Source organism: Dermacentor silvarum, chromosome 1 (assembly GCF_013339745.2).
Source record: "Dermacentor silvarum isolate Dsil-2018 chromosome 1, BIME_Dsil_1.4, whole genome shotgun sequence".
Lineage (NCBI taxonomy): Eukaryota > Metazoa > Arthropoda > Arachnida > Ixodida > Ixodidae > Dermacentor > Dermacentor silvarum.
In genome coordinates this window covers 205,043,938-205,054,333 of record NC_051154.1, presented here as the reverse complement: position 1 = coordinate 205,054,333, position 10,396 = coordinate 205,043,938, and the positions used below count along the sequence as shown (strand labels likewise).

Below are 10,396 nucleotides of genomic sequence, written 5' to 3'. Positions count from 1 at the left end.
CTCAACTTGAAGATGTCGTCCAGGAGCTTCGCCGTAAATGCCGTCCCTCGCTCAGTGATGATGAATGACGGTGCGCCATGCCGAACCACAATGTGATGCATAAAAAACTGGGCAACCTCAGATGCTGTCCCGCGTGGTAGTGCCTTCGTCTCAGCGTAACGCGTCAAGTAATCGGTTGCGACAATGATCCACTTATTGCCGGAGAAAGACAAGGGAAATGGTCCAAGAAGGTCCATTCCAACTTGATCAAACGGCGTACGCGGAGGGTCGATAGGTTGTAGAAGGCCTGCAGGCTTGAAGGGGGGTGACTTGCGGCGCTGGCATTCACGACATCCTTTGACGTAGCGTTTGACGCAAGCAGTCAGTCTAGGCCAGTAGTACAGTTGTCGTACCCTGTCCAGAGTCCTTGAGTAGCCCAAGTGACCAGATGTCGGCTCGTCGTGGCAGGCTAATAGAATGTCGTCGCGAAGGGCTTGAGGCACTACTAGAAGATGTGGTTTGTCGCCAGCACGTGTGTTTCTTTTGTATAAGATGCCCTCTCGTAGGCAAAATGACGACAACCGTCGCGAAATAGAGCGAGGGATGGACGCGATGCCGCCTTCTAAGCGATCGATGATGGGCCTTAACTCAGTGTCCGATCGCTGTTTAGCGAGCAGATCCGGCCCGCTGAGGGCTCCCAGGAAGGGAGCCCTCATCTTCCTCGTCAGGATTCTGGGATCCAACAGGTGCTCGTGATAGCGTGTCAGCATCTTCATGTTTTCTGCCTGACTTGTATACGATGGTGATGTTAAATTCCTGGAGTCGCAGACTCCAACGTGTTATTCGTCCAGAAGGGTGTCGGAGGTTGGCCAACCAGCACAAAGCGTGATGATCGGTCACAACTTTAAATGGCCGCCCGTAGAGATACGGCCTAAACTTTGTAGTAGCCCAAATGACCGCGAGGCACTCCTTCTCTGTGGTGGAATAATTGTACTCAGCGCGTGACAGAGTGCGGCTCGCGTAGGCTATAACTCGTTCAGTCCCGTCTTGCCTTTGCACCAGGATAGCTCCGAGACCGATATTGCTGGCGTCAGTGTGTACTTCTGTGGCATGAAGCGTCCTCATCGAAATGAACGAGCACGGGAGGAGAAGACAATCGACGTTGTAGCTCGGCAAAGGCGGTCTGTTGTTCATCAGTCCATAGGAATGGCGCGTCGTCACGCGTAAGGCGAAATAGCGGCTCTGCAATCTTCGAAAAATTTTCAATGAAGCGTCGACAATGTGCGCACAAGCCCAAAAATCGTCTGACACTTTTCTTGTCTGTTGGAGCTGGAAAAGCAGCTACGGCAGCAGTCTTCTCGGGATCGGGCCGAACACCTGCCACGCTCACGACGTGACCGAGAGACTTCAGTTCCTCGTAACCAAAATGGCATTTCTCTGGCTTGAGGGTAAGGTCAGCCGATCGAATGGCTTCGAGTACATTCCGAAGGCGTCGAAGGTGCTCGTCAAAAGTTTCCGAAAAGACAACGACATCATCGAGATAGACGAGGCAGCTTTTCCATTTGAGGTCAGCGAGAACGGTATCCATCATTCGCTGGAATGTGGCTGGAGCGGAACAGAGGCCGAAAAAGAGTACTCTAAATTCGTAAAGGCCGTCCGGAGTCACAAAGGCAGTTTTCTCGCGGTCCCGCTCATCTACTTCAATTTGCCAGTAGCCACTTTTCAGATCGATAGAGGAGAAATACTTCGCGCGCCTCAGCCAGTCCAGAGAATCGTCGACACGAGGCAACGGGTACACGTCATTCTTTGTGACGTTGTTTAGCTTCTGGTAGTCAACACAAAACCGAAGCGTGCCATCTTTCTTTTTAACGAGCACGACTGGCGATGACCAGGGGCTGCATGAAGGCTGTATTACGCCGTCTTGAAGCATTTCCTTCACCTGCGTTTGAATGGCATGTCGTTCGGTCGGGGAAACACGATAAGGCTGTTGCCGGATGGGGTGCGCGTCGTCATAGGTGATGATATGGTGTTTCGTAATCGCTGTTTGACGTATCTTCGACGACCGTGCAAAGCTAGAGTGAAACTCGAGCAACAGCTCGCGCAGGGGTTGTTTGTTGTCTTCAGGAAGCATTGGGCTAATGTCGACGTTGCGTAGAGGTGCTTCAGCAGTGCCCATTGCCTCGGAAACAAAACATTGAGTGACATCGGCGATTGGGTCGGCGTAGGCGATGACAGTACCGGGGAAAAGGTGGCGGTGTTCGTAGCTGAAGTTCGTGACAAGAACGTCACAGTGGCCATCACGGAGATCAATAAGGCTTCTTGCTACGCAAACACCTGGAGATAGCAGGAGAGAGTGATTGCTTTCTGCGACCGCTTCACCGTGTAAGAGTCTGTCACATGCCACTTGAACCACGACATTTGCACGCGGTGGTAACGTGACAGCGTCGTCGATGACACGAAGAGGTGCTCGAGGGTGGAAGGTGTTGGTCGTCGCTGCGGCGCTCTTTGTCGAAAAAGTGACGAGGCGTTTTCGAATGTCGATGATAGCTCCATGCTCCCTAAGAAAGTCCACGCCGATGATTAGGTCTCGAGAACACTGAGGGAGAATGCTCAAGCTGGCAACAAACGTGGACCCGCGAATCTCTATTCGTGCCGTGCACATGCCGAGTGGTGTGACGATGTGCCCGCCAGCTGTACGAACTGGCGTTCGATTCCAAGGCGTCGTCACTTTCTTTAGTAGGGTGGCCAGTTTTTCGCTGATTATTGAATAATCCGCTCCAGTGTCCACTAAAGCAGTCAATTCACGACCGTCGAGCAATACAGGAATGTCCAAAGAAATTTTTCTTCCGTAATCAGCAGGTACTGTCGTGGTCGATGTATCGTCGGTCCGCGTACGCGTCAGCAGGGGTCCTTGAGCACGTCCAGACTGAGCGGCCTCGTCCCAAAGGCCGCTGTGGTTAGTTTTCCCGGCGTGGGCTGGGCGACCGACCCTGCACCACGCTCGAATACGTACGGCGAGTCGGAAAAAATCCCCGCGGCGAAGGGGATCGTGACTGGTGTCGAGCTGATGAGGATCCGTGCTGCTGGGCAACGTATTCTTCAATTGCAGGAGGACGCTGGCCGAACCTAGGTCGCGGCGAGTTTGCTGGGAATCCGCGTAGTCCGAGCTCTCGATATGAGCACTGTCGGTTGACATGCCCAGCTTCGCCACAGTGAAAGCAAAGGGGACAACGATCAGGTGCCCACCACACGTCTGATTTTCTTGGGGCCTGTCGGTTGTCGTGGTAATACGATGCCACTTGGTCGGGCTGTAGTATGGCCGGGACCGCGGTGCGAAACGGGGAGGAAGGTGGGGCGGGTTGCCGCAAAGCTTGCGAATACGACATACGGGGGCTGTCAGGTCTTAGCGGTTGAGCTTCTGTGTTGAAGGGTGGTTCTCTTAGCTCATGCTGGAGTTCGTCACGGACAACGCTGGACAAAGAGCTGAGCGTCGGCTGTGAAGGTATCGACAGCTTATGGAGTTCTTCGCGAATTACGGAACGGATGAGCTCTCGAAAGAAATCGACGTGGCCCCCGAGAGCTCCGAAGAAGTCCGTAGGTGAGGCAGCGTTCACTTGGCGTTCGTATGATGGTGCCCGCTGCCGAAGAGTCTGTTCCATGGTGACCGCCTCGCAAAGAAATTCTGACACAGTCTTGGGAGGACTGCGCACGAGACCGCCGAACAGCTGCTCTTTCACTCCGCGCATCAGGTACCGCACCTTCTTTTCTTCCGACATGCTGGAGTCGGCTCGTTGAAAGAGACGCGTCATGTCCTCGAAATACATTGCGACACCTTCGTTCGGCATTTGTATACGGGACTGGAGATCACGCTCAGCTCGTTCTCGGCGATCAGGGCTCGCATACGTCTCAAAAAGACGGCGTTTGAATTCTTCCCATGAAGTTAGGGTATCTGCACGGTTCTCATACCAAACACGTGCGCCATCGTTGAGGCTGAAATATACGTTTTTTAGTTTGTCTGCGTCGTGCCACTTGTTGAACGAGGCAACACGTTCATAGTGCACCAGCCAATCTTCAACATCTTCATGCATGGCACCGTGGAAGGGATGCGGCGTTCGCGGATGGATTAGCGTACAATGAATCGGCGTACTGCCTTCCATACCGGTTGGGATGGTCGGAGCTGCCATTGTCTCTGGAAGGAGTCCAAACTCAGGGGCTTGTCCACGGATCCTTCTGCTGGCGCGGTGTACAGGCGTAACCACCGGTACGGGACTGGAGCTCCTGCTGCTCGGAGGGGTTTGGTGCATAGATTAGATTACCCAGCACCTCCACCAGTTTGTCACGCGCTTAGGCAAGCGCAAGCAACAGAATGAGCAGCCAGACACGAAGAATGCCAGACACGAAGATGATGATGATGATGCCTCAACACTTGGCACAACCCACTGAGGGGGATAGGCCACGAACCGGGTGGTATTATGATAGAAATTTGAAATAAATTTATTTATAAATACATAAGTATAAGAATAAAAATAATTGACTAATTGAAAATGAGAATGAAAGCAATAATAAAAGAATTAAGTAGTCTATACTAAGTTAGTCAGGAACGGTTCTCCAGCTGGCGCGGGATCTTCGACTTCGTCGTCTTCTCCGTTCTTGCTGGGCACCCAATGATGATTGTTTGCGGGCTCAAAACACCAGGTGGCAATATAAATCAAACCTGAGCCTTTTGATAAAAAAGGTCATCTACTCTGGTGTATGTGGCAGTCAAAATAAGCAGGGTTCAGTGCAACTAGTAAAAATTGAATTTCAAGCACTCCACATATTTGTAATCGGGTATAAAACCGGCTGATGGTGATGGTTAATTTGCTTTGTCTATTGCTGTGCTGTCCACTTCGAACAATATTGACAAAACTGGAAAATTCGACTACGCCTGAGCCCTCGGCAGTCGCCCCGCTCGAAGCACTCATTGACGACCTCACGGCTGCCATTGCTTCATTTCACGAGCCCAGACGACGCCAGTGCTCTTCAAGTCCGCGTGCTTCTCTCCACGGCAAGGAACACTCGGTTCCAACGAACTTGAAGAGCGCTGGCGTCCTCTAGGCTCGTGAAGTGAAGCAATGGCATCCGCGAGGTGATCAATGCGCGCTTCGAGCTGGGTGACCGTTGTTGCTAGGTTCGGTCACGTTCGCGTCTGGGTCACCACTGTGGATAGCGAAAGAAAAAACGATCGACACGTGAGCTGCTGAACTGACCACTGGAGCTTCTGCCCCACTACTGGCTTTATTTCCTTCGTTGTTCTTGTGAGAACCCCCCTGGCATCGTAGCAGATGTGGGCGCTACAATTCCATCATTATGGCTGAATATTGTTATATGTGGACTAGTCATTAAAAAGGCTTCCCTCCCAGTGAGAATTATGCAGTTCACAGGCCAGCATGTTGTGTGACGCAGTGCCAACGAACTATGTCTTTCAGTCCTGTGCAAATTTTATGCCTTTCAGGCATGGTAATCCTATCTGTCCAAAAGGCGGTCTACAACATTGGATTACAGGTTGTGCAGAAATTTCAGTGTGTGAAGCAAGGCTTTCAGACATATTTACGTTTCTTGGCAATACTGCTGGTCCCTACCCTGTTTAATGCTATGCCTCATTCGAACTACTTTATATCATTGACTGTGTGGAATCTGCTACAAATTTCATTAGACCTGTTTCACTTCCAGGATAATAGATTAGGAATTTTAGAAGGTGCTTTTCATGATATGCATACTTTACCAAATTATAATATGCTGCATCGTCTGTAGTTTTTCATTGAAGGCTTCTTGGTCTAGCATAATATGCACTGAAATAATGTTCATAGCCTTGGGAAGTAAGAGCATTTCATGATAGGCCAAGAGATATGCGATGTAGTAAGAGAGTACATTTACCTTGGCCATCTAGTGACTGCAGAACCATTTTGCAAAAAATAAGAAGCGAGTGGGAGAATAAGTATAGGTTTGGGGTGCACTTGGGGCAGGCACTGCCAAAGTGATGGAAGAGCAGCTTACTAATTTCTAAAAAGAAAGGTACATAATTCATGTATTCTGCCAGTACTCACCTATGGTTTTGAAATTTGAAGGTAATGAAGAAAGTTGAATCAAAACTGCGGCATGTGCAACGAGTAATTGAATGAAAAAATCATAGGGCATTGAGACCTGGTTGGTTTAGAGAACAGATGGAAGGTGATGACATTCTAGTTGACATCAAGCGAAACAAATGCAGGTGGGCAGACCATTTAATGCACCAGACTGACAACCAGTGGCCTTTAAGGGGGTAACAGAATGGATACCGAGGGAAGTGAAGCACAGTGGGGGTTCCAGTGACTCAAATGGAATCATGAGATTAAGAAATTCACAGGAGTAATGTAAATCCAAAATCAAAAATAAAGGCTGACTAATGGAGTAGCACACGAGGAATAAGGATTATAAACAGGGATATCCCTGTTTATAATCCTTATTCCACAGGAGTAATGTAGGCACTCATAGCTCCATAGGAACGCTGGGGATGGACAGAGTTGGGCGAGGCCTTTGGCAGCAGACGTAGAACTGACTGATGATAAATCTCTGCCTGCTATCAGCACTGATAACTTTTTAGCTCAAGTTCATTTTATGCTCATTGCTCGAGAAAGACACCATGCAAATGGCCAGGATTTTATCATGCAACGAACATTAAAAAATATATATTGCTGTGATGTATTTTTTCATGACTTCAATACAACACTAGTATGCCTAAGAAGCTGATAGTAGCAAAAAAATTGTTATATGTGCTACACTGCAGGGCTGGAAGCAGAAATTTTTTTAGCAAGGCTGAAAACATAAAGTTGGGGGAGGCGGCTACGGGAAGATTGGAGCCTAACGAGGAATGGAACTGAGCATTCATTTTCAACGAGCCAGGAAATCTGTGTTGTGCTGACTGCTGGAAAGAAAATTTCTTCTCTCGGCATGTTTGTCACTGAAGCTGATGTCATTGATTGGCTTTGCTTTGTGCGTGGAAGTCAAGACCAGTGCAATCCTTGGAAATGACTGTCGATGTCAGTTAAACTTCTCCAGTTACTTTCCACCAACATTATTCTTACCCTCCTTCTAACTACGCTATTCATAGAATGAAAACCTCCCTATCATATACCTTTAAATGCCTGGGACCCAATTGTCATAGTGTTATTATGTTGTACTGGAGGGCGCTACGGGTGGCCCCTAGTTTGTATATATTCCCGCCACTAATCGATTAAAGGGATCTTCGTTTGGCTACTGTCGTCGTGCTTGCTTGCGCTGGCTGCCGCTCCGCAGGGCCAGTCGGAGATACAACAGATGGCGACGAGGGTAAAGAGGAGTGGACACGAATAAGTTGCAAGATGAGCCTCCTTCAGCCACCATAATTCCTGCCAGCGCCGGGAAAGCCAGCCATTCCATGGATGTAATGGCGCAAGCTGTTTGAAAATTATCGGCTGGCCTCGGGGAACAACGCCCCCCCTGCTGCTCGCCGCAAAGCGCTTTTGCTGCACTGTTTGGGCGTGGAAGGTCAGCGCATTTTCTACGCATTACCGGAAGCACAGTCATCGGCTTCGACAGGAAAGCAGCAAGAGACGGGCACGGCCGAGAAGACGACAAGCGAACAGGATGAATTTAACATCGCTTTGGCAAAGCTCGAAGATTACTTCGTCGCAACTATTGTCGTTGTTGAGCGGCAGCGGTTCCGCCAGCGTGCTCAACTGCCGGGGGAATCGGTGGATTCGTTCGTCACAGGTCTTCGTGTGCTTTCTGTTACATGTGACTTCGGTACGCAGTTGGAAGAATTCATTCGGGACCAGCTCGTGGAAAAGACCGGCCACCGCCCGCTACGGGAGCGACTACTGCTAGAAGGTTCCGCTCTGACCTTGCAACGTGCGCTCGGCATTGCCAGAATCATGGAAGCAACGGAACAATATTCCCTGCAACTTACCCCACGTACGGATGTTCACGTAGTGGACCGCCTGGCATCATCATCCATGCGACGGGAGCGCTCTGCGGTCTCTAGAGCGGTACTAGGCCAGCCACCAACCACCTCAATAATTTGTTGGCGGTCTAAATTGTTGCCAAATGCCTCGGCTCCCCGAGGCATATGGCAAGTTCTTCAACGTGCAGAGCCAGAACAAGAACGTGCAACAAGTGTGGCAAGTTAGGTCATTTCGAACGTAAGTGCAGAAGCCTAGAAGAGCCAAGGCAATCACTAGCCATTCGAGAAGTCACTGACGAAGAGAAGGGGATATTCAAGTCATGACAGTTTTTCACCTTGGTCGACGGCATACAACAGGAATTCAAGTAGATGTGCAAGTGCACGCTGTCACTATTTCACTTCTAGTGGACACTGGCTCTGCGGTCTCAATTTTGTCTGCAACTACATACAAGAATCTGAAGGCTTCGACTTCGTTGCGATCGTTTCCGCCACCCTCTTCGATTTTTCACGCAATCGCATCGCCATTCAGGGATATTTCGACGCTCCCGTTGTGTTCCGCGACCGCCAGGCAGACGTGCTCTTCCATGTCGTACCTCAAGAGACGGACATCCTGGGGTTGGACGCCATCGTCGCCCTGCGTCTGCAAATCGATGGCAGGTTCGTTAACTGCATGACATCTCCTCAGGTGCCGCAGGGCATTCCAAATGATTTATACACCGAATTTGCACACTTGTTCGATGGGAAGCTAGGTCTAGCTAGGAACTTCATTCACAATGTGCGAGTTCATGAAGGCGTAACCCCGGTTACTGCAAAATTGCGACGATTACCGTTGGCAGTAAGGGACCAAGTGGCCGATGAACTGAAGCGTCTTGAACGCGTGGGTGTCATCGAAAAAATTGATAATTCTGAATGGGTCTCGCCACTTGTCGTTGTGCGGAAAAATGACGGGTCCATACGCTTATGCGTTGACCTACGCGAGCCTAACAAGGCGATTGTTGTCGATAAATTCCCGCTGCTGCACACAGAAGAGCTCCTCAATAAGCTGCATGGCGCAAAGTACTTTTCGAGATTGGATTTAGCTGCAGCGTACCACCAAGTTCCGTTGAGCGCAGAAAGCAGAGATTTAACAGCGCTGATTACGGACCAAGGACTGTACCGATTTTAGCGTGTGTGTTTCGGACTTGATTCAGCACCTTCAGCTTTCCAAAAAATGATGACTATAATTTTGCAATCGTGCAGAAACACCTTCTGCTACAATGATGACATTATTGTATTTAGCAGTTCGCTTGACGAACATAACGCAAGACTCAGGCAAGTTTTGCAGTGCATCAGCGATAACGGGCTGAAGATAAATCACAAGTGTATTTTCGGTGTGAGCGAACTTGCATTTTTTGGTCATATCGTGAGTGATAAAGGCTTGCAGCCACTGCAGAGCAACATTGATGCCATCCAGAATGCGCCTGCGCCGACAGACAAGGCAACGTTACGCTCCTTTCTTGGAATGACTGGCTATTATGCTAAGTTCATTCCACGATACGCCGAGATGGTCGACCCTCTCCGCGAGTTGCTGCGGGATGACTCTGAGTTCAAGTGGGATTCAAAGTGCCAAACTTGTTTTGACGAAGTGCGTCGTTTCTTGTCGGGCACACGCTTGCAGCTGTTTGACCCTGCCCTGCAGACCATCGTTACAACTGATGCTTCCCCAATTGGCCTCGGAGCAGTATTGCAGCACCGGCGTGGTCACGATTTGGTTTCTGTTGCCTTCGCTTCCAGGAGACTGACAGACGCGGAGAAGTACTCGACTGGTGAGCTTGAAGCTTTGGTGTGTCGGGGCCTGCGAACATTGGCGTGTGTACTTATGGGGCCGTTCGTTTACTTTGCGCACAGATTACCAGGCCCTGGTAACGCTGTTGACCACTAAGGGGGTGGGTCGCAGACCCTTCAGAATTGCAAGATGGCATGCATGCTAGGCAACTTGATTACAACTACACTATAGAATTTCAGAAGGGCACTGAAAACGTTGTGACGGATGCGCTGTCAAGAATGGCCCAATCTGCTCGCGCGGGACACATGGAGCCGGAAGAGTCTGATGATGTAGTGTGCGTAGTTTCGTCGTGCATAACCCATGAAGAATTCGTTGCGGAAACTTCGCAGGATCGGCTGCTGCAGGACGTCATCCGGTGGACCACCTCGTCTTGGCCTCCAAGTAAGGATCTGCCCTCTGATGCACATTCGTTTCATCGCATCCAAGACGAGTTGTCTGTGGCAGGGGGGCTTCTTCTTCGTTGCGAGCAGTTTGTCGTTCCCGCAGCGCTAACTGGACGTCTACTGGAAGCAGCTCATGAGTCGCACCCAGGTATTTCACGGACCAAACAACGGTTGCGTGAGAAGTACTGGTGGCCCGGAATGGACAGACAGGTGGAACACCTGATTCAGTCTTGCACTATCTGTGAGTCC

The 10,396-nt window shown here is 50.1% G+C and overlaps 1 pseudogene; it reads left to right on the top strand.

The window, feature by feature from the left end:
- Positions 1–7,260: 7,260 nt before the first annotated feature.
- Positions 7,261–10,396, top strand: part of LOC125941467 (uncharacterized) — an 8,934-nt pseudogene continuing 5,798 nt past the window's right edge.